This window comes from Rhinolophus sinicus, linkage group LG07, assembly GCF_036562045.2.
Source record: "Rhinolophus sinicus isolate RSC01 linkage group LG07, ASM3656204v1, whole genome shotgun sequence".
Lineage (NCBI taxonomy): Eukaryota > Metazoa > Chordata > Mammalia > Chiroptera > Rhinolophidae > Rhinolophus > Rhinolophus sinicus.
Window position 1 is genome coordinate 109005376 of NC_133757.1, and position 25784 is coordinate 109031159.

At 38.5% G+C, this 25784-nt stretch overlaps 1 protein-coding gene across 3 annotated transcripts in view; it reads left to right on the forward strand.

Moving 5' to 3' along the window:
* The window catches only part of TTC29 (tetratricopeptide repeat domain 29), a 360428-nt gene that overhangs the window by 161663 nt on the left and 172981 nt on the right, over positions 1 to 25784 (forward strand). Inside the window, exons 1-2 of one of the 3 annotated variants that reach the window (XM_019730722.2) lie at positions 22748 to 22882; positions 23523 to 23569. The exons of 1 other annotated variant lie outside the window; for it this stretch is intronic. The gene's annotated coding sequence lies outside the window, so the exon portion shown is untranslated. Of the gene's footprint in view, positions 1 to 22747; positions 22883 to 23522; positions 23570 to 25784 lie in introns of those variants that run through there. One more of the 3 variants, XM_019730723.2, reaches the window with a different exon arrangement.

Consider the following 25784-nt stretch of genomic DNA (forward strand, 5'->3'; position numbering starts at 1 on the left):
CAATAGAAACATTGCATTGAGAGAACTTTTCTAGTTGGCATTCCCTTTTCATCTCTCGAAGGGAATGGAGAAGGTTGTAATGGGATGAATTTGGGGTTTATATTCAGACAAGGTTATGTGACTTAATTTATATGAGCCTCAGAATCTCTGTTCTAAAACGGGAGTAATAATGCCTTTTCAGGAAATTCTTGTGGGGATTAAATAGAATAGTCCAGAGGGTCTAGAGTTGTTCCTGCTCCATTATAGGTGTTCAATTAACTACCTCTGAGCTTGCTAAGAAAAATGGACAAAATCACTACTACTTGTTTATTGTGTCCCAGTTAGCCACTTTTATCCTTAAAATACTTGTCATAAGTCTTACTTTTTTTTGCAAATCTCTCATAATGAAATGGAAATTATCTTTCACAACTGGGAAGCCAACTACATACAGATACACACATGTACATGCACTCCACTGTTCTCCCAGTAAGTTAAGAAAATGCATAATATTTGTGCATACTTTTGTCATTTAGAATGTAACTTCTTACTATAATCATTTAGAATGTAACTTCTTACTGTAAGTTTTATATATATATATATATATATATATATATATATATATATATATATATATATCTTATAGTCATTTAGAATGTAACTTCTTTAAAGACAATAAATCTTATGCTAGTTTAATTCCGTTTAGTTCCTAGGTTTATGAGAACACTACAGAAACACAATTGTAGTTGCAATTTGTTGGAATAAGAGTTTCACTCACCAGCGATTCATCCCTTGAATTCTCAGCATTTTTTCTTTCCAATCCTCAAGTCTCTTCCATGCATTTGTCTTTATATTTGCATTGTCTGGTAATTTGAATATTTTTATTTGAGATTATTTGGCCTATGTCAGGTATTCTTCTCTGTGGTCCCCAGGGTCTTGTATCTTGTTTTTAACTTCTTCTGTCTCCTTGCTCTCTTTTTATCAGATGTCATCCATTGTGGCTTACTATTTTACCCTTGGGTGTTTCAATTATGCATGAATGAGATCTGCCTCACAGTTGCGTTTCCATTTTCAGTCTAAATAACTGCACACAAGAATGCAAGTCTCTGTGTTGAACTTGAGAGGCTCTCAGAGGGTCAGGTATTTAATTTGGGCGCACTCTGGTACTGTCTCCCAGTAGCAGTTTTAGGGTTGTGTTTAAACCATTCCTCGTCTGCATTCACCCTGCCGCTGGCATTGCCCAAGCGTTGGCATCCCGCTCTCTCCAGCCTGAGCTGCAATATTCCAGATAAGCCACTATTTCCATGTTTAGTTATTTGCAGCCACCTTGGTTGCTTTGAGCTTCCTTTCAAACAAGGACCAGGTAATTTAACATCAGCTTCTCTAAGAATCTTCCATCAATGAATAGTGTTTCAGCAGTACCAAAAAAACCACTATTCCTCTATTAAGTCCCATGGTTTAAATCAGTCAGGATTTCTCAGAATTTCAAACTTTTCATGTTTTTGAGGAGATGGGAAAGAGAAGAATGGAAAATACTATCTTAACATTAAAAAGGTATGTGTGCCTAAAGCAGATATGGAGAAGAGAAAAAAAAAAAAAAGATGGTGGTCAGGGTTGGTTTCCTTTTGTGAGTCATCAATCCGTCCATGAATATAAAAGCTCCCAGCTTTCCCACCTTGCTCCTGTTCATAGAACTCACCACTTTTTGTGACTTATTGTATTGCACTTATTTGATTAATTTGTCTCTATTACCCAGCACAATGCCTGACCCATGAAAGAAACTGAATGATAAATGAATGCATGAATGAATGAATTGCAAGGATGTTACGACTGTGACAATAAAAAGAAGTATTATGTGAAGTGTTTTAATTATATAGTGTACATTAGTAAAGTAAATCTGAGGTAGTCAATATAAACAACTGACCTCTAAGATTCATGGCTTTGTAACAGAACAATTTCAGGTAGTCTTTTTCCTGAGCATCATTCTTATAGGTAACCCTTTGAATCCCATACAAAATGATTTTTAAAAATCTATGCCATCTTTATATAAGAAAGCTTCTTTGTTATTACTACAATTGGAGCCACATTCATAATTAGAGGAACACAATACAGAAGGACTCCTTTCGTGAGTGAGTGAGTAAGGTAAGTTATGCTGCTCTTAGAGTAATGCCCCAGAGCCTTGCCAGGGTATTCTTCAGCCCACTTAATGGTTTAATTCTCCTCACTCTGCAGGGCCCCAGACGCTGGCCTGTGTTGTGTAAATAATGATTAGAGACAATCTATGGAGCATCATCTAGCTTTTCCTAGATGAAAGGCAAGTGTTATGCCAGGGATATGTGTGTACATTTTCCTGAGCTGTTCTAGCTCCGTTTCATTAAAGGAGAAAAATCTTTAACAACTTTGTGTCAAGCACTCCAGTGGTGCCATCTGGCCACAGAGATCAATGCCCAGCACCGTTAACCATGACAAACAGTCGTGTGTGCTTTATTGCATAGAAATACACTCTTGCAACATCAAAGGAGGAGTGACTAGAATTCAGAAGTGGTAGCATCAAACATAAACAAGAAACCTGTATGTAGGCTGGCATTTCTCAGGCATTTGGATTTCACAAGACAGAAATTTGCAAAATATATAATTTTTTTAAATGACCAGAACCAATATGGAGCTGCAAAGTTTTTATTGTCAAGTGAGGCCATTAAACACCAGTCCCCCCAATTATTGCCATCATAAAAGACAGTTGATACCCCCCAAAAAAGAAAAAAAATGGTAAGGACACAATTTCAGCAGTTCTTTAAGGGAAAGTGTCCTTATTTTTCTTTTCAAAGTTTGGCATCTGTGGTTGATTGGTGCCTCATTCTCTTCAGGACCAATCTCGCAAGGCCTGTACGGAAGATCTCCCGACCACTTCCGTTCAATTCTGGGTTGGCACATGGGAGATGTTTAGATTTTCACCACTTCTTTAAATAACCAATTAAAAGTTTGTCACTATACATGAAATGTGCATTCAAAAGCCACTCAACCAATACCAGAGTGACCTTCCTGTGCTCTGGAAGCCCACGGTACAACACCACCAAGAAAAACCCTAGGAAACTGAAGTAAGAAAATCAATGGAAAACTTAAGTGTTGCCCACCTACTAGCTAAATCTTTTCTTTTAAGAGGCTTCATTGTCATTCAGTGTGGTCAATAGTTACCCTTGAGTATTCATTTTCAAGGATAATAAACAAACGTGTTCATCTGTGATGTGATCAGCTGTGCTTCTTATGGGACACAATGAGAAGAAGCAAATACAAATCAACAAATATATGACTTCAGAAAAAACAACATCGTCCCTCTAGGGAACTTCAGGGAAGGAAACCAAAACAATCAACCTGCTCAAGCAAAGGCTGGGTGGAAGGGACATGATTATTAGTTAAGCAATCTTTATGAAAGTGTGCAGAGCTATGTGCTATTAGATAGATAATTCATGTGCAATTTTATTATCTCTCAAGGTTTAATTAAATATTTGCCTTTTGGCTAATCAACAGCAATTAATAAGAGATGCTTATATTCATACAATTTATAAGAAATGTGGACATGGCCTTCACTGGAATTTTAGTGGTCTTCTTAATGAAAGCAAGGGTAGGCAGTAACACAGTATAGAATTTAGAACTGTGTAATAGGGTTCTCCAGAGAAAGAAAACCCATTGTGCGCACGCGTGCATGCGTGCGTATATGTGTGTGTGTGTGTATGTGTGTGTGTGGGAAAGAGAGAGAGAGACAGAGAGAGAGACAGAGAGACAGAGAGAACAGACAGATACAGAGAGACAGAAAGATAGAAGCAGAGAGAATTATTTTAAGGATTTGTCTCCTGACATTATGGGGGCTGACAAGTCCATATCCTGTAAGGTCAGGCCAACAGGCTCGAGCCCCAGGGAAGAGCTGATATGGCAGCTCAAGTCCAACAAAACGTCCGGAGGCAGAAATCATTCCTCTGGGGATTTCACTGTTTTCACTCATCTGCTTTATTCAAAGCCTACAGATGTAAATGTTAATTCATCTAAAAAAATACCTTCATAGGCAATATGTAGACCAAATATCTGGGTATTGTGGCCTAGCCAAGTTAACACAAAAAATTAATCATCACAACTCTGGAAAAAAAATACTATTTATTTTTAAATAGAAGGCTTGAAATGGATGAAAAGGTAAATATAATAAATACTTGATAGATAAATTCTCTTTTCAAGTACTACACTTCTAAGCATATAACTAGGAGAAGGAATTTGACTGCATTGAAAGGAAATAAGTTATAATGAGTAACTGATCTGAAATCATCTGTATCTTAAGAATTACCTTGTGTTTTATGTATAGATGTGCACTTGTGGCACCTAAAATATGTACATAGTCTACTTTAGTTGTCACTCAACAAAGCATAAAACTGCAAGGTAAAAAAAGGGGCACTTATTACAACCGTAAAGAACCAAGAATGCCATTTGTTTCTTAACTTGTCATAAAATAAATGATGACTTTTTGATCCTCAGCTTAGTGCCACCATTTCATGTAAGCAAGGTAACTATTTTTATAGGTTTACCCTCCCTGGAAAAAAAAAAAAAATTAAGGAAGGAGGAGAATCATGAAGGACAATGAATTACGAGCCTATTTTGTACCTTTGGACAGTGGTATAAGAAGAAACTTTGAGTAACCCTCTGATGGAATTTATTTTGCCTTAGTTTAAACTCTGGTGCTTCATTAAAAGTAATTTGCAGCCAAGAAACCCTTCAACTGCAGTCCACAATAAACCATGATTTGGGGGAAGGGGACAAGCCAGATCCCATTTAGAATCTAACAAGAACAGCCCTGATTTAGACATCAAGTTTCTCAGAATGCATTTGAAAAACTAGTCCCCCTGTAAACAAGGCTTGAAAAATCACTGTTGATCCCATTTCTTTCTTTAAATTCATTAAAATAATTTGGATGTCCATAAAATGAGCAGAGAAGTGATATTCAGGCAGGGCCCTGGCTATCCCCATGGCAGCCTCTCTTTGGGCGGATTCGGGGAAAAGGTGGTAGCAGCCCACCAAGCTAACACAAGGCTTAGCCAACAAACGGTGGTTTTGGGTGACAAAGTGTGTCACCCTGCCCCGAGATTGCAGCCCTGGCTGGGGTACAAGGCAGACAGGTGGAAATGGGCTGGATTTCAGCCTCCATTTCTTACTCCCTCCCCTCAGGAGCCTTGTGCCACGTCTGAAACACACAGTGGTTTCTTTGACCCTATGCCCATGTTCCTGAGAGGCCTGAATACTGAAACATTACCATGTCTGCCTGGTAAGTTAAATCCGGGACCTTTCTTTCTGCTAATGGAGTTGATACCAAGTTACACCACACAATCCTAATAGGTCAATATACAGCTTTTTAACCATAAAAATCCCTGTAACTTAACAGCAACATATAGAAATGGATTATTTGGAGAAGTAAGCAATTTTCTACTTTTAAATTCTGCCCACTCTTGCTAGAATCTGCACCTAAAACAGCCAAGAAGGAGACAGATACTCATAGACACAGGAGATAAGCCACCAGAAGACTCACTTTTGTAGGGGAGTGGGGTGTGTTTTATAGATATATGGGCAGGACCTTCTGGGGGGGTCTCTTCCTCTTCTCCAGCCGCTCTCTCCATTGTTCTTAGGGTCGGAAAATGTTTCCTTGTCCTTCTTAGCAGGGGAAATAAGCCTGGAGAAAATGGCTGACAACTTCAGGGACAGGCTGGGTCATAGGAGCTGGCAGGCACTTGGAAGGATGGGAGGAAATGGTTTTAAAGACCAGTGGGATTCTGGGATTGAGAGGGTGGGGCTGAGATAAAAGATCTTCATGGGTTCCACGCTGGCCACAGAGACTCACAGCAGCAGTGAGGATGTGAGCCCAGAAAAGCCAGTGGGCATAAGTCAGCCACCTCAGGAAAACACTCTCCAGGATTTGGACCCTTTGGGCTTTGAAAACATTGGTGTGGGTAGAATGACAGCTCTTCAGAAGGGAATTGACTGATTACTTCTCAGGAGTGTGTGTGTGTATGTGCATGTGAGTGTGCAAGAACATGTCTCTTTTCTCTTCCCAGTCTAAAGATCGCCTGTTACCTAGACTTGTCCAGTGTACAGGCACAATCAGCAGTAAGGCCATTTTTACTTTTGGTTACCACTACCTTTGTGATAAGGGGAATAGTGCCTCCATTTCATATAAGCGTCAGCAGATTCTGTGGGAGGCTGGCAAGTCACTGTGTTCTGGAGAAACTATTCTCCAAGGTCTAAATTTACCTGGGTTCTTTAAGATTTTAACATGTGGTGAAGGTTTTGTTTGTTTGTTTGTTTGTTTGTTTTTGCTGCACCAGGTACATATGCTAGTGTTAATGCCGTTACACTGGGGCTTATTAGTCACTTTGTGGATTTTCTTTCTCCTTTGCTCTGTCTCCTTTTCTGATTTTTGGCCATTTCACTGCTCATTAGCAACTCCGTGAGAAATGAAAGAGGAAATAAGATAAAACTCGAATCAATGATGTCATATGATTTCTCTTTGATTTACTCTGATTTAACTAGGGGGGAAGTTGAACATGTTGGCTGAAAAGGCAGTTTGAGGCTTCTTTGTGAATTTCGATGACCCACCTTGTCTTTAAAGGAGAGGTGACATGTTGCCCTTGCAGTGAGATGGAGAAAGGACTATTTTGTCAGAGTTGGGTGGCCTGTGTTCTTCTGCCTCCACCTTTAGCTGGGTGATCATTTCATCTCTGAGAACTTCAGTTTTCTCAATTGTAACTTAGACTGTATGTCTTCATTTACCTAGAAAACTTCCATTGAGCCACAGGTAGTTACGAAATTGATTTGCAACTAAGAGTCCTTACATTTATCTAACCTCCTCGAGACCATTAGGCATAGTTTTATGAGGAAGTTGGTTGGTGGTTCTGTGTAATTTTTTGGTCATTAAACTGTGACTGAAATCTGTCCTTCCTCTCGTTAATCCTTTGCCTCTTCTCATGATCCACCTTTCCCTCCAGACGTCCAGCCAGGTACTGTTGCCGTGCCCCACTCTCCTTGTTTTCAGGTACTAATCAGAAGTGGTTTCCTATTCCATCCTCACTGGTGGGTACGGGTACTGACTGTAAACAAGTCCCTCATCTGACAGCTGGAAAATCCAGTCCTGGCCTGTGTAAATTCACGGTATGCAAATGTGAACTCTTATTCTAACATAACTCAAATATTTATTCTAACATAACACTAACTCTTATCCTAACATAACTCAAACAAGGTATTTCTACCTCTTTAAATATTTTTGTCTTGCAAATAGTCCTGGTATGGGGAGTCTTTAACCAAACAATGCAATTTTGGTCTGTTTTCATTATTTTCTGGTTATTAGCAGGGCAGCTATCTCAGAGTTTTGGGGGCTCACTTTGACTTGGTCCTAATTTCACTCCTGGTCTGCTACATGTTTCTTCATATGGAACCAGTGTTCATGATCAACTATATGAATGAATTGGTAGGAGAAGAAAGTTTCAGAGTAAACCCTTAATATAGTTCATTTTTATACTCTTAAATACCAAATATGTTTACTGGCTAAATAGTAGAAATTAGAATGATTTTATTGTAAGGTAGCTAATATGCAATAGAGCTTAATGTCTCCTATAAAAACATATTCACTATGGATAATTATTTTTATTCCCCATTGTTCACCATCTTATAGAATTTTGCTTTTTAGTTCTCATTTTTCACTTATATTTTTAAATAATTATTACAAAATTTAACGGGTCTGTGCTCTTGGTAATAACTATCTGGGGCTTACTTTTGGTTCTCTGAGGATAAACTTTCCTTGTCGTGCATCAGACTAGGTCCTTTCTCCTTTGCCACTTTTTCCATTCTGTTTTACTCTTTTTTTAAAAAAACCCAGAAACCTTTTGTTTTCATTCTCTCTGAAAAGGTAGATTGAAGTTTCTAAGGCTTTCAGACCCACACAGCATACCTGTGTCTTGAGAAATAGTTAGATGCAATGAAGCAAGTTTTGATATCTTTGTAATGATAATTTAATGCCTGTACTGCTTGATGTTAGAAAATTCCTCAAAGTAAAATAGTCGAAACAAGATTACAATGTGTGCAGTCATTAAGAATATCTGATAGGCATGGTATGAATCATATATTAAAATCTGTCCTGACTTAAATTTAAAACATTAGTTTAAACAATCCTCTATAGAATAAATAGTATCGTGACCTAGATTTTTATTATTATCTTTCATTCAGTTTCGAAGAAGACCTTCAAACTCACTTGCCTGAGGCACTAGTGAGCTCCAGGTTTTTCTCACTCATGAAAGAAAAATAAGAGTCACTCTGGAGCAGTGAGAAATCCTACAGTAAAAACTCAGTGTGGGGTTATTTCTGTATCCTTTAAGCAGCCACACCTTTGTCGACCCTTAGTTTATTATTTTCAATTTATTTGACTCTCAAAACATAATCTATGATACTAAACTGGCTGTCATATGTTAGCATGAGTACAACTAAAGTATAAGAAAGGGTGCAGTTTAAATATATCCCATTTGAAATTTTATTTTGGAAGTAATCATTTGTAACGACTAAATTAAAATTGCCATTTAAACAAGTATAACTAATGGCAGAAAGCCTGCAAGCAAGAGATCACATAAAACCAGTAAAGGGTAAAGGCAAACTAGTAGAATAGGTTTCCAGGGTCAGATCTGTTGCTCAAATGGAAACAGGGGCGGTGGTGAAGGAGAAATGGGAAAGCCTGCCTCAGGTAGGAGCACCACAGAGAAGGCGGAGGTGGGATTCCAGCTAGCCTCAATTTTACTGCACCTGCATCATTCCCATTCTCCAAAGTTTAAGCAAATACTAAGTATTCATTTCAATATTATTTTATAAATGTTAATGAGTGTAATGATAATAGCCTACTGGTTTTAATGTTGACAAAGCAAAATTCTCTATTTTCAGTGTCATAAGAATGTTCATATATTTATATATGTTTTAAATTATATGTTAACTCTTCTGCCTCAATGGTTTTCATCCCATTCCTGGTTTTTACTACAACTAATATTCCAGTTATGTCCAAACATATATCACTAATACTGAGTTCCAGACCTGTTTATTCAATGGCTTCCTTGACATCCTCTCCCTGAATGTTTCAATGACATCTCAAATGTAACGTGTCAAAATGGCAGTACCCTATGGTTCTATTTACTTTCTCTCTGTTCCACCTGAGAAACCCAATTTTACCTCTCTTCAGTTTCTCCATTTCAATAAAGGAATCACTATACTTCCAGTTGCTGAATCCAAATGTCTAGGATTTGGTAAACTGCATTCAAATTTTTCTTGGCTCTTCTTTTTCACCAGACTTAACATTGGCCTAAGGTTCTAGATAGTCACCCTTCCACCTTATCGCATACATTTTTCTCTCTTCTTGGATCACTACCCTCCAGGCAAGTGTGTATTCTGACCATGGGCCATGTATGAGTTTCCTGTGCTCTGTAACACATTATTAAAAACTTAACAACTTAGAGCAACACATCTACGAGTATTATAGTTTCTGTGGATCGGGGCTGAGCTTGTTCCTCTGCTTCAGGCCTCGCAAGGCTATAATCGAAAGGTCAGGGCTGAGTTCTCATTTGGACTCTCAATTAAGGAGACTTCTGCTTCCCTACTGGTGTGGATTTAGGAAGCATTGGGTTCTTGGTGGCCATAATATTCATGGTAACTTGCCTTTTTAAAGCTAGCAACACAAAGAGAGAAAGACTAGAGTGATTCTGCTAGCAAAATAGAGTCTTATATCACATTAAATAGTCACAGAAGTGACAGCCCATCATTCTTACCATATTCTATTGGTTAGAAGCAAGTCACAGATATCACTCACACTCAAGGGGAGGGTGTGAGCACCAGAAAGAGGCAGTCATAGAGAGACAACTGAATTGTCAGTCTGCCATCTGCTGCATGCCAACATCCCAACTCTACTCCTGCCTCTGGAGCTTTGCCTGTTCTATTCCATCTACCCATGATGCCCTTTCCCCAGATTGGTGCCTCACTTCTGCCTTCCATCATTGGTTCAGATGTCAGTTCAAATGTCAATTTCACATGGCGGCCTTCTCTAATGATCCAGTCTAAACAAATATCCCCTAACACACACACACACACTGCTATAATTTTATTGCCTTGTTTTATCTTATTCATAGCACTGAAATCATCTTGTTTATTTATTTGCTATTTGTTTCCCATTTACCCCACTACTATGTAAAGCCAAAAAGCCCATAGACTGGAGATCTATGTGTCTTCTTTAGCACCATATTTTCAGCACATAAGGAGTGGTATGCAATAGCATGACTAGCATTACTGGGTAAATTTAAAGTAATATTGGAATAAATAGCTGATAGTTCATAATTTTACTTGGGATGAAGAATTGAAAGAATTGGAAGATTCCCATCTGAAAATATTCTCAAAACCTTGGTCTAAAAATCAGTCTGTTAATGTGGCCAGCAAAGTATAAGATACAGTACTGGGAAGACTGAGGTCTGAATTAAAATTTATAAGTATTTATACCTTCTTATTTGTAAAGGATTATAAAGGGAAAAGATGCAACTTATAAATTTTTCATTTCTACAGAGATAATTTTATTCCTAAATATATATTACCTATTTATATGAGAAATTCATGTAATATATATGTATATTCGTGTATATATGATAGGTAATTTTGTGAATTTTGCAGAGTCGAAGCACAAAATTCTATCTTAATTTAGATAATTCCTATGTCTTTTCAAGTTGGAAAAATAGACAAATTGAATGGCTGTAATGCTCACTGGGTAGAAAGAGATACCGAAGTAAGCTGCTCCATCGAATCTCATGGGAAGGCAGTCTTTGGTAGAAAACACTAGCTCAGTGTCTAGTTTACAGCTTTGCAGATTTAGAGACAAATGTTTACCAGTTCGCCAAGAAATAATCAGGAAGTAGAAACTGATTTACATTAACCCAGATTTTATAAATACTAGTTTATACACCAGATTGCCAAATTTATTTTCCAATCTGTATTTGACAAGGCAATAAATCCTGACCGTTACTTAGGGTGTAACTTCCTACCTCACAGTTGAAAGCAAATCATAGAAAGTCCACAGGTCAACACAGAATGAGGGAGGAGTCAGATGTCCTGTAAAGACAAGGCTGCCAGGCTTTGACCACCTGCAGGATTGCATTGCTCTAGGGCTGTCACTGCAACTGCAGTGAGAGAACTGCAACTGGCCGTGGGCATCAGCCCAGCCTCTCTGCAGACGGCTGAAGGGCACTTGGCAAATTCTTCTTCACCCAGTGCCATCTGCTGTTTTTATCCTGACATTATCTCTTCTAGGCAACTTAGGTTTCAGTGGAATTGATTATTGGCACAATTTTCCAAAAATACAGTTGGGTCTTTATAACCACAATCCTCAGTGTCAGAGGCAACACTTTTACAAGCTATTTTGTACAATGGGCTACTTTTCCTGATGCTTAGTTCACCCATGAGAGTTGATTTTTACAGCTCTGTGTTTCACCTGATGACCTCCTACTGCTGTTCTCAAGCCTCTTGATATCCCCTCTTTAGTGCCTGCAGCTTCTTATGAACTGACAATATGCATTGCTCTTTACTTTATTAAATAATCATCTGCTTAGATAGTTTTGATGGCACTAACAGGGAAAAAATGAAAAATGTTTTCATTATTAATTTCATCAATATTTTAGAAGAATAAGCTGTTAGAAAACATAATCAATTTTCTATCACAATTTTCAACTTTTTCTCTCGTCAACAAAAGGTGATGAAGGGGAAAATGGAAACACTGAAATAAACAATTAGGGTATCACATTTCTTGAAAAACTCTTACTCTCCCTTTGTCCGATGTGCTTGTTGTTGGAGCCGTGAAAGATGGCACTAATGTGCTCTTCTGGAATTGATGTATTGAATGATGTGTGCGATGAGCTCTATCAACTGACAATGCTTCCGGTGGTAGTGTATTTGATCTTCAACAGCCCTGCTGTCTCAAGCTCATCATGCAATCTGAATGTTTAAAACAAGGAGAGGTACTTTGGAGAATTTCCTAGGCTTATTATGTATTTCAAGTGAGGCACCCATTTTTTTTTTTTTTTTTTTTTTTTTTTTTCATCTGTTAGGAAGCCAGCAGGAATCATCAACCCAGCAGGATTCTGCTGTTACAAAAATATGCCTCCTCTGAATTTGGTGCAAAATTAGGTACATAAAGTAAGTTCATTTTATTTGTGATAAACTCTTATTCAGTTAAAACAGCCTAGTCTGCTCTCTTCTGCACCTTTAAGGGTCTCTTCTTTCCACAAAACCACCTACCTTTTCAAAAGCATTTGTGGGATCAGAAGAGAGAAAGGATTGGGGCTGCAGGAAAAAAGGAAAAAAAAAAAGGAAGAATCACTTACTGGAATATTCAGGAATTCTGGAGTCATTATCTTTTTTGAAATTTAATAAGTTTCCTCTAAGTTTTCCTTCTAATCACCCAAGTTAATGCAATGCATTTCTACGTGCATTTCTGTGCTAGTCCAGTAGTTGGAATTGGCAAAGGGCAACCTGATCAACGAGAGACGCACACCAGGAGTTTTAGAAGGCAGGATCGGAAGCAGCAATGATTCCAGTGGTGGAATCCACGCTGGACAGAGTGCCGAGACCAGGCTGCTCTTTCTAGAAAGAGGAAGTTAGTACACGAGACACAGCTGCAGGGCAAGCGCAGAGATGTAAGCAGCACATTAATGACGTGAAATGTGTAGGATGTTGGGGTGGATGATACTCGAAGTTTCAATAATAAACGTAGCTTGCTAATCCAAATGATTGCATCTGTCAGTAGGTGGTAGTCAAGCCAATGATATAAAGTCTATATTAATGATGTGATTGGGAAAATTCATGAGTAGACCTCTCACCTTCAAAGGGACCGTTCCCATCTGCGAGAGAAAACTAATCCAAGTCAGTAGAGCATCTTGTTTGGGAGCAAGGACTGTGGAGGCAGAAAGTCTGAATAAATACCAGGTCTGTGGTTTATTAGTTGTGGGAACTTAAGCAATACAACGGAACTGAGTACCTTCTGCACATCTGTGGGTAGCTTCCCACAGCAGAGGCAGAGCTAAATATGCACAGGCCTGATACCCATTGCTCAAACAGTAGGGTATCTGGCAGGTTGGTGCTGGCCTTGAATGCACTCAAGGGCAGCATCCTGTAGCCCAACCTGTAAGAGTCAAAAGTCTCTCAAATCATCCATTCAGAAGAGGTAGAGTACTAATCAGGGTCTTATTTGCAAAGAGCAGAAATCAACTCTGGCTAATATACGCAGATACAGTTTTATTAAAATCATATTGGATCCCTCACAGAATATTCCCAGAGCTGGAAACCAAATATGAAGCCTTGAGCAATACCCAAAAGCATGTCTCGTAACTGGTCTTGTGAATACTCTCATGCCACAGAGAGTTTAAGGCTACCGATGCCCGACCTTGGGTTTCTAACTCCATCAATGCTGGCCGTGGGCCCTAGACAGTGCTGCCTTTGAAAACTGGTCAAAATGGCTACCATTGCTTTCAGCCTTGCCATTCTCTGCATGATCATCACGTGTTTGCATAACTCACTTCTGGTTCCAAGTTTGAAGCAAATGTGCCTAATTGGCTGAAACCAGCAATGTATCTACATGTTCATTGCAAAGGAGTCTGGGAAAGTAACTTTCTGGTATATTGAACTTACATAGCTGGAAATGGACTCTTCATAGGGTCCAAGATTACCCAAACATAGATAGAAGTTTCAGATGCTGGGTGACCAAAAAGAATGACAAATCCCCACTAAGATTTACTACTCTGTCCAATATCAACATAAACCATTATCCCCATACTTTTGCATATTTTAAATATTTTCAGTATCTTCCATAATGCAAATCTTCTTTACATAACCAAAATGATAATCTTTCCACCCCCAAAAGGGGTCAACCAAAAATCTTACTAGTTACTGCATTTAGATTCAAGTCCAAGATCGCTTGGTAATATCTGTTCTCCCTCAAGTTCTGGTATGATCTCATCTTAATATTTTGGGTAGATGCAAGTTCATTTGTTTATGCCACTTGTCATGGATGATTATACATAAGTGTGCATAATTGTTCTTGTTCACTTTATATGTTCTTCCATTTGTTCCATTTAATTCCTCTGCTGATCAGTTTCTTTATCTGATGGAATAACTTGAAAATTCATTCCAAGGGCATACAATTCCTTGATGTTCCCAAATGTATGAGATCATTGTTGACTTCTAATTATTTTAACCATTAGACACAGAGTTCTGGAAGGTATTCCAGGACTCTCCTGGGTTTCGTCCATATGTATTCCTTTCTCTTGATAGTCAGAAGAGGTAGAGCATTATCAGGATCTTAGTTGCAAAAAGCAGAAATCAACTCATCATTTTATAGGATCCATCATCCTATCTAATACCGTGACCCCTGTGAGGAGCCCAAAATACCAGGAGGCAGACTCAGCATCCAATTCAGTGGAAACAAAATGTGTCCCTTGGTAGAATTATTTCTCTCTTTAGTACTAAGAACTCTAACTTAGCACATCCTAAAGTTGTGTTGCTAAGAAGTACATTTTTGTAATTTTGGGGATTTTTTGTGTAATCTCAAGCAGTAGCACTCTCTCTTCTACCTCTTGTTCTTGGATGCACATATCCTGGCTTTGGGAAACAGAATCATACATTGATTCCTGGTTCAGAGTACACAATGCATCCTATAGGACAATACCCCAAACTTAGAAGGTAGTGTCCCAGCTGAAGCTCTAAGTCTTCATTTGTTTTCTTCTGTAAGGTCAAGTACTTCTGGATAATAGGTTATGTATAAAAGCAGTGAATCCATGAGTATCCACAAACCTCTTTACTTCATCTCTAGAAGCATTTTTATTGTGGCCATAAATAAGGCATTTTTATATAAGTCCATAGATGATATTGATGTCAGAAGCATAGGCAACAAGGAAAGTGAATCTATATATAGAGAGAGTATGTCTGTTCTAGTTAGGACAAAACTCTGCCCCCTCTATGATGGAGGCGTATAATATGACCAACTTGCTACCAGCTAGTAGGTTGGCCCTTCCAGCGTGTGGTATCCTACCAGGAACATAGGATTATTCACTGCTGTTTGCAGAATGGGCTGTCAGCGGTAGCAAAGACCTGGTCATCCTTTATGAGGGTAAATCTTTGTTACTGTGCCTATCCATCTGTAACCTCTGTCTCTACCAATATGATCATGTTTTTCATAAATCATTGAGTAAACACTGGGACAAATTACCTCCACTGAGCAGGAAATTATATCTAATTATTAAGCACCTCTTCTGTCCACTCTAGCTTGGGTCCAGTCTAAGTAATCCATTCATATAACTCTCATGTAAACTTTCGTGTCAGCAGTCTTGCTTCTTCCAGGTTTCGGATCATTCAGGAAAACTAGTAGACAATGCCAATGTGGCAGTGGACTCTTTTCTCAGGCCCTTTCTCCATCTAGGTAAAATGAATAAGAGGATATGTCATTGAGTGTTCTCCCCACTGGGAGGTTTAGCCCAGTTGGGATTCTGACCTTCTATATTATGACATAAAATACTGAAGATATTGTAGAAAAGTTGTCAGATGTGTTGGTCAGGGTCCTTCAAGAATTGACACAAATATGGAGTAAATATGCAATGATTTTATTTGAGGAAATGCTTGTGTGAGAGAATATAGGCAGGAAGATGGAGAAGGCTAAGAGAACCATCACACTATAGTGCAATTTTGACCCCAAAGAAAATGGAGAGAGAAGTGGAATACCCTAGACTAGGAAATGGTTTGGGAAAACTATAGATGAATCCTTAAGACAAAATAGCCCTCTCAGGAATGGGTTTGTTCAGTACCCCTGCTGCACGCGATCATTGGTTGGGAGTGAACCAGGGGAAACATAGAACAAAAAATTTCAAAACACAGTTTAGTTAAACTCCCTGTAGTTAGTGGTTGGTGAGGTGCATTATCATGGCCACTGCAACAGATAATATATCCTCAATCATCTGACTATCCCAGAAAAACTATGAAGATGTTGCTGCTAAAATTGTTCATAGAACCAGTGAAATTATTATTTTTTAACCCTTTAGTTTATAATATCCAAAATTCTGATTTCCTAGCTAGGTTATTAATTAAGTTTCGTTGATCTAACATTTTCTCTTATGGTCTCTTACGGCACTTGAAAAGTTTTACTAAATCACATGGACCCATAATTATTTTAGTAATAAAGAGGGTCAAGGTAGAGATATTCTAAGAGGAGTCGATGGTCACTAAACTGACCCTCATAAAATGGCTCTTTCTGGATGGCACACACTAGTCTAAGACCTCTTCTTTCCCCGTGTTGCAGATCTGTAAACATGACTGCAGCATAACAGTAGTGATCGATCTTAGTAAAGGCTTCAACCCAAAGTAACCATGCTCATACATGCTGACACATACATCAAATGCCAGTGTTAAATTATAGTGAGAATTTCCCATAGAATCTAAATGTTCATGCCAGTTAAATGGAACAGACTTTCCATCCATTTCTTCTACATACAGAAGAAAATTATACTCATGATCTTGCTTGGTAAGCATTGGATCAGAAGAAAGGTAATTAAAAGCATGAATTAGGGGAAAAGCTTTGGAGTCAGATAGACCAAGGTTCTTTGTAGAATGTTCTTGCAAGTGACCAATTTCAGCCATAAAGGACTGATTGCTTTTTAATTTTATTTTCAAATTGTGACTTTATTTCCATCTTCTTGAGGGATATTCATAATTCTTCTATGTCCTAACTATAATACTATAAAATCAACATCTATTCCAATTATAATTCTGAGTAACTAAATTAATAAATAGGTTATCATGTGTTCAATATTTCATTGTCATGATTGGAGCTCAAAATTTTATATTGCTGTATTTGCTTTGGGGCTGGGCCCATCTTCTACAGCTCTTTGTCTCTGCATTCCAGAATTCATAGGTATCAAGCAAGCCATGGTTCTCTGTCATTCTGATCCCCTTAGTACAACTGGCACACGTCTACTCATTTCTTAAGACACAAAATCCCATTCTAGGCACTATCCCCCTTGTGAAGTCTTGCGACTGCTAAACTTCCACCCAGTCCTAGGTAGCTGCATGGTCCCCAGTGTGATGTCACTTGTCACATGGTATTATGGCCATCCTCGCAGCTGGGATGACCCAGGGAGGAGTATCAGCCATGATGGTCTGTGCTGTACCAGGTTCCTTTGGAATCAGTGGTTTTACAACTGGCTGGGGGCAGGTAACTAATGGGTGTGAATGCCTGGGGGCCAAGGTCAGTACCCAAGAAGAAAGAGTCAGATCTGAGTTGTGAGTTTGAGTTAGGAGCATAGAGGATTAAGAACAGACTGGGGAGTAGAATGGGAGGCAGACTGTGGTGGATGGTCTAGGACTTAGGCCATTAAGAAGTCAAGGACATCAGTCTAATTATCTTCGGTGCTGGTACCGATGGGTCACAGAGCTTGAAAGCAAAGAAGGAGTTGTATCTTTAAGCATGTCTGTCATTACTTCAGTGAATTCACTGAGGACATGACTTGTCTTTATATTCCTATCCCAGCACACTACATGGCTTGATGAAATGATGGATGGATGGTTGGATGGATGGATGGATGGATGGATGGATGGATGGATGGATGGATGGATGGATGCATGGATGGATGGATGGATTTAGACTTTCAAATTCAGTGTTTAGGACTGCTACTCCATATTTTTCTGTCTGTTATATCTAATTCAGCTTTTATTTATACCTTATTTAAAAGTTGTTTCCCCGTGAGACTGTACTGGAAGTTATAATAGAATATTTCCAAATGTGATAATTGTCATCTTATTTATAATGTCTTTGAAAATATTATAATATTCTATATTGTTGTTCCTGGATTTAGAATTACCCTTGCATATACACAGTTAGATTTTTGTCCTTGGAAAATGGGACACTTTATTTCTGAATTACATTGAAAAAATACTAATATGCCTCTTAATATCTTCGAATGGTATTTGTATACATATAAGTAGCTGAATAGAAGTATATACATATATACAGAGAGTGCCAAAAAATGTATACACAGTTTAAGAAAGGAAAAAATCTATTAAAATTGTAATACTCAATATATACCAATAACAAAAGATGAATACAAGTCGTGTATACATTTTTTGGCACCCCCGGTATGTTTATTATTATGTATGCATATAATTAATGTTTCAAGAGACCTGATAACTGCTGAAGTATATTGCTTTGTGAAGATTTGTCTCTACTTATAGAAAACATTGCCATTATAGATTTACCCATTGTATGGAGGCACAAAACAATGAGAACAATTAACAATAAAGCATATATGTATGTTCAAGTTCAAATGGCCTTTTTAAAATAAGCAGATTTAGAAGTCTGAGAAAAATATAGAATTGCATCATAAAGAACCAAAAGTATGAAGATGCTGGGGAAAAAAGGGGCAAATACTAATGTTTCAATACCAACTGATGTTTATAAGACAAATTATAAAAGAAAGTTGGTTCTTTGTATACTTTCGATTTAAAAACAAAGTGGTTAATATACATTGAGAAAAAACAAACAAACCTAAAACTAGATTTAAAACCAAGGAAATATACATTAGATGTCAAACAAAGTAGCTTAGGTTTCAAGCTAGGTATTGAAGACTTTCCAGGCTTTTTAGATGTTGATTATTTTAAGGAAATCACTTCCCAGGCTCTCAGCTTTCTCCTAACATCGGTGTGCCTGAGTACCATGTCTGCAGTCTGCTGCGTCTCCTTTTCCACTCCCATTTCGTTCCACAAAATCTTGCCAAACAAAGGGACAATTTGAGAACGCATACCTTGAAACTATTAGCTGATTCCATTTGATTGAATCCTAAAAGATATTTAAGAGGTGTTTTATTTAACTGCAAAACACTTATGACAATTGCAAGTGTTATACATATTGGCAAAATCTATAAAAATGCTTTCAACTCTAAATTAAGTATAAAAATTATTACCTGCAAGCATAATAAGCAAATGGCTTTTTTATTTTACCTTACAATATCTAGTGCAGTGCACTGTTTATGTAAGATCGATAAATATTGACTAGATTTCTCCACCTGATTTATTCTACAAATAGAAAATATTTAAACCTCAACAATGTTTTATAATATTTTCAGCCAGGTCAAAACACACCATTATTTGACACTACATAAGTAGAACATTTTGCCTCAATTTTTAAAACTAATTTCAAATCTCTATGTAGCCATAGAAAAATAAATGGAATAGCGTGTGTTCTTTAATATAATTTCTTAATTGAAACTTAGAGTTTCCATTCTTACTTTAGAAAATATGTAACGTTCTAAAAATGTTCAGTGTGAAAAATTGATGTTATCTATAACTAATGCCTACTAAATTGTGTTTTTAATTAAATTTTATCTTGTATCACTTAATACTTTCTTAAATATTGTGTAAATTAGTATTCTTTAATTGTAAGTAATAAAAATAAACTCTGGCTAACTTTAGAAAAATTAGCTCATTGGAATGATATCAGAGGCTCACAGAATCATTGTGAAGCTGTGAACCATACTTGGGAAGGGCTGATATCAGGGCAAATCCTGGGGCTAGAAAACAAGAACTGCAGTTATCTTCTCAGGGTAGGACACAGCTGCAGACGAGATCAGAGACCATAATTCAGATCAACCTCCAAAATTCAAAGATACGCATATAAGCATTTTGGTTGAATGTACAAATTTCAACAAATTATCTTTACATTGGAGTATCTATCCATCTAAGCCACCCTATAACCTCACTGAAGTGAAAGACTCCTCTATTTTCATGAGATGCATATCGTTCCTTTTGGCAAGTATTTATAGTACCCAGGCATGGAGGGTACCTGCTATTTCTTGCTCTCCAGGTTTTATTAGCCGACATGTCAGTGCAGTGATCCAGCATGATATTCTGCGATGGTAAGATAATCAAGGTTCCTGGAAACTAAATTGCAGCAAAGAGCAAGAGTTGACAGATTACTGAGTTGGAAAATAAAAATGAACTGCTATCCCTGCTAGGTAAAAGCAAATTGCTTCTGTTTTTCTTCTCTTAATCAGAATCTGAGGGCTGGGGCAGTAGATGCTGCATGCCTGGTTACTCCAGCAAGAAGGCTCTGTTAGGAACACCAGCACAGCTGGGGTTACCATCTGATGAACCTTTAATTCTGCATTTATTTTGTGCAGCAAACACAGAGAATTAAATGGGAGTATTCAAGGAATTATCACGCCTAAAATTGTCAAGTCTGAAACCCCCCCAGAGATTACTTTTGACTTACTATTTGGGTAGGGAGGTGTAGGGTTAGCTGGCAGCTGATCCATGGTAGCTTTTTGTTTATCTCCAGGGATGCCCAGAGCCACGCATGGTACTTTCCAAGACAAGCATGAAATATACTAGCTAGTCATACATAATGTGCTGTTTAAAGTTTGCAGCTCCCCTTGATGTACTCTGTAGTAGCTTGTCTACTTTGTGTATTAAAAATAGGTAGGTTGATAATCTGCATCTGCTTGACCTGGTAACACAGGCTGGATTCCGCTATGTGACCTGTGGAGTATTAAAGATCCCTTCGTGAGAGGGAACCCTTGTACACGCTTGGTGGGAGCGTAAATTCGTAGTGCCATTATGGAAAACAGTATGGAGGTTCCTCAACAAATTAAAAATAGAACTACCATAAGACTAACATTCTCACTCCTGGGTATATAGCCAGAGTGAGCTTTCATGTATGAATGGATAAAAAAATATGATTGATATATATGTAGTGGAATATTATTCACCCATAAAAAAGGAAAGATTTCCTACCATTTGCAGCAACATAGATGAAATTGGAGGGTATTAGGCCACGTGAAATAAGCCTGACAGATAAAGACAAATACTGTATAATATCACTTATATGTGGAATCTGAAGGGGAAAAAAAAGCTGATTTTATAAAAGCAGAGAATAAAATGATGGTTGTTAGGGTTGGGGTGGAGGAGAGGCAATGAGGAGATGTAGGTCAAAGGAACAAACAGTTATAAGATGAATGAGTTCTGAGGAGCTAATGTACAGCATGATGACTAGAATTAATAAAAGACTGTATATTTGAAATGTACTGAGAGTAGGTCTTAAGTATTTTTATTACACATACATAAAAGAATTACTGATGTGAGGTGATGGATGTCTTAATTATCTTGATCTTGGTAATCATTTCACAATGTATATATGTATATCAAATCATCACATTGTACACTTTAAGTATACACAACTACATTTTTCAATAGTTCCTCAACAAAGCTGGAAAAAATAAAATTAGAAAAAAAAATAAAGTATATATTATCTTAAATCTAAAAATAATTAAAAGAGCTCATAGTAAACTTTTGTTCTCAAGATGAAGTACATCCTGTACAACTGAGGGAGGACCAAAGAAGTTGTCTCTGGGTATTCAGGGCCAGTCTGAAGTTGCCTCATGCTTTCCTGCACCTGCTTCTAAGAAAAGGCAGCAAAGACTGGAACAGGGTTCATACAGGTCACAGTGCCGTTGTGTTCAGGTGATGCTGAAAGCAGGGAGATGAATTCATGGGCCTTATTCCTGTGGGGAACCGAATGGTGCTCAGTGACAGGTAGTCACAATGATCGATTGAATACACAATGTAAACTTACTTGGTGGAAAAATTTAATAATTTGTTACAGCAAATTAGGGGTTGGAATGAAAATGTGGTTATGGTTGTTATAGTTATACTCTAAATATTATAGAACCGATTTATGGTTAACGGAATAACTCATGTGAGCAATATTGCTGGCTCCCTCACCTACAGTGTGTGGCAGTAGGCAATGAATAAAAGCCTGGCTTTCTAGCACATCTATATTAGAGAATAAGCAACAAGCCTCCCTCTGTTGTCCACTGTGCATGACAGCATGAGCAAGGCAGTGAGCTTCCTCACACTTCCGTGTGAGAGATGGGATGGAACGATGGGGTGAGATTAACAGGCTGGTATTAAGTCGGTGTAAATATAAAACCTGTTTCGGGCAAAACTTATAAATAACATATATAAATAATATATATGTATATATAATATCTACATATATAATATATATTACATGTATATATGTACAATATGCATATAATATGTATGTGTAATATACAAATTATATATAATATGTATTATATATGTGTGTGTGTATATATATATGACACAGGGAGATTCTATAAAAAGACCTTGAGTTTTCAGTTTACCACAACTCGAAATTGGATTATCTTTCTGGAGACAGAATTAGGGCAGGTATTTGTGTGGGGAAAGGAAAAGATGGTTCTGACTGCAACAGAGGCTGAGGAAGAGGGAAGGAAATGGGTGACTTATCTAGCTCAATAAAGTGGCATTAAGTCTTGGGGTTCACGAAGGGCAAACTGGGCGTTTTTTCCATCAGTCCTGTGGACAACAGAGAGATGTTGCAAAATATTGAGAATGCCGGGCCATGAAGGAAACGATGCAGGGCGGCAAATTCGAGGCCCTTGGGTTGGGTAAACTAATTTCTGAAAGCGGTCTGACTTTTGAAAGCAGCCCTGTTGGACAAGCCTGCTGGGCCTGGAGGCCCCCCGCTCAGCCCCCAGGAGGCTCGGTGCCCGAGGAGTCAGGATGTTGCCCAATCCTGAGCCCCCATTCAGCCTAACCCCGCCCCGCCCGCCCCGCCCGCTCTGTATCCCTGGAGACGCCCTGGCGTCTTCTCTCCCAGCGCTGGCTGTACCTGGTCTCGTTACCACGCGGGAAGTGAGGGCAACGCTCGCGCCCAGCACCTGCCACCGGTGGGGGACGTGCTTCGTAGGAACAGAAAACCAGAGTGGTTCCCCAGGGCCAGTCCACTGAGGTTCGTGACTCTGGGACGAGGTTCCCGGCGGGACTTTCAGAGCTTCTAGGAGAGGCGGGCTGTTCTTCCAGGCAATGCCTTCCCTGACCCCCAAAGACCTCCCTTGTCAGTTCATAGACTCCGTCTCAAGCTTCCTCACCTGAGGCCCTTTACTTCAAGAAAAGGTAGAAGTAGGAGCAGGGAAAGGCACTCTTCTCGTTGCCCAGTTCACCTGACCCTGTTAGGGCAGTGGAAAAATAAACATATTTAGGAATAAATTATTAGGCCTGTTTAGAACTGCTAGGTGGGAGCAGAAAGGAAACTGAGATGCCCCCGGTTTGTGTAAAGATAATTCCATCTCTCATAAGTTTGAGAAAGCAATTTGTTATTCCTAATGTCACGTGTATTGGAATATATCAATACATATTCGTATTTCAGGTGTATTGGCATTTCATTGAATTAGCGTTTATTTTTCCCATTGCACCTCTACTTTGGGATTTTTTTTTTAAGCTCCTCTAAGCACATAGTAGGTACTTGGTATTTGTTGTATGGATAAATCTTACTCCATGATACCGGGAAGGGAGAGGAGTTACTCTATTAATTAATTTTAAACTCTTTTTCTTCTCTCCTTTGCTATTATTCTTTGCTTCCTGATTTTCAGGCTGAAGTCTGTAAGCCTGGAAAGATCTTCAGCAGTAATCTCCAAATGTAAGTCAAATGAGTCATGGCCTGTCTTCACTTTTCCTGATTTATATTTTGATTTAACCATCAATAAATGTCAGTTGGTAGGACATGTGTAGGAAATCTATCTGTTTTATTGAACAACTTATCTATTTACCTACCAGAGAGTGCTAGAAGTGTCCAAAAATTTTGACAAAGATAAACAGTGACTCTAAACTTCTTTATGTGAATTTTAAAAATTCTTTTCAGGAGGATAATTTTGTATATATGTATATATGTATATATATATTTATATATACATATATACATATATACATATATACATATATATGTATATATGTATATATGTATATATATATTTGTTTCTTCTGCAGTGTTCTTTAAACTTTCATAGTAAGAGAACTTGTGGTGATAATATGAAAAGTTCCAATGCTTATAAATGATTTTGTTGGTGGTTGTAAAACCATATTTATTTGGAACTCTCTTGATGACAAATAATAAGTTTGCTTGCTGTGGTTTATTGGCTTTATTTCTCACATCTCAGCTTTTACCCTGAGGTGAATGAATTCTGGAGACAGTGGTCAGTCTCGTAGTCACTCCCCTGGTGGTAGCTTCTGTATACACAGTACTCCCCTTCCTTTGTGTTTCCTGATGAGAGTTCTCTCCAGGGACAGTGGGCAACAGAGTTACTCTTTGAAGAATTTTACTTGGGGGCCAGAGATTGAAACTCACCATGGGACGGTTCAGCCTGACCCAGCACTCTCAAACCTTTCATCCTGTGTTGCTCCATTCTCATTTGTCTTTGCATGTGGGGTCCAAATTTAGAGACTAAATACAACCGATACAAGAGCCAACCAGCAGATCAAAGAATCTACCAAATCTCCTCTGAATACCAGCAGGGGAAAGGCTTCAGGCAGCCTTTTGATCTCTGTCTCAGCCGGTGGTGCCACATGCAGCACGGACCCCTTGCTGGCACTGGAGAGCTGCCTCTGGGCCCTCCTGAATGGACTGCTTCACCCTGAGTTCCTGGGGCTAAGTTTGTGTGGGTACCAAGCAGAAAAGTAGCTCTTGTTCTCCTCCCTGACTCACCTGAATCTGAAGCGCTGCCCTCCCTGCCATCGCACCCACCTTGTGTGATGTCCTCTGCAGTCTAGAGCTAGGGGAACCCTGATGCAGTGACATTGGTAGGGATGTGTCCATTTCCGCTTCAGGCCTCGGTGAGTCCTGCTCCTTGTGGTTTGAGCTCACCTAGGAGCTGGGAACACTGTCCAGCATCAGGAAAATGATACAACTCACTTTAACCAAGAGCAAAACGCTTTCTTCACTCTGGGTGTATAATTTAAGACTGAAATAACAGCCCCCTAAGCGTGCTTGCCTTTTTTTTCTCACTTATTTTCCCCTTAGCTGTGTCTATATGGTAGGATACAGCCACTTTCTACTTGAAGAAAATTCAGCATAAATAAGACTGAACTTATAAAAGAGATAATGATTTCTTAGATAAGAAAATAAATTGTCCCAGAATCCATTTAAATGTGTGATGCATTTCAAATATTATATGTGGAGATTTTCAACGTACACATTATCTTTTGTGAAAAAGAAAATCCCCTTTCCCAACAGGCACAGACAAGGTAGGAGGAGGTGGGGTTCAGAGGAGAGAGGGAGCCTGCTCAACTTCCGCCCTAACTCGGACTTTCAACTCTCCAGCATAGATTGGTTGAGAGATATTTTGCCCAACATGCAGTTAATAACTTTTTCCCACTTTCTCATTCAGCTCTGACCACCCCCCATTCAGAGTTTGTGCCTTGAGGCTTGCCAGCAGGGCTTGCAATACTTACATTAAACTAAATTTAAGAGTAAAGGTGCCCCTGCTGCTAATGTTCTCAGATCAGAGGAAAGCAAAATGAAGGAACTGTCAGCTGAAACTTTAATGGTTGGCAACATATACTCAAGTTTGGGGAAAAAGAAATCACAGTTGATCTGTGTGACAAAGGAGACCTGTTCTTTTCCATGTGTAACATTTGCGTTTGATTTCATTAGATGTTTATATTTTATAGGAAAAATAATCTAACCCAAGTAAACATAAAAATAGGTATATCTTATATCACATACTGGTAGCCCAACTTTGCGGCGATGGGGGTATTTATATACGCTTTGATGGGATATAGTGGCTGGATCAGAGCTTCTGGGGCCTGGTCCTGCTGTCTCTAAGTAGCCTGATCTTCCTAGTATTTGGGATAATTGC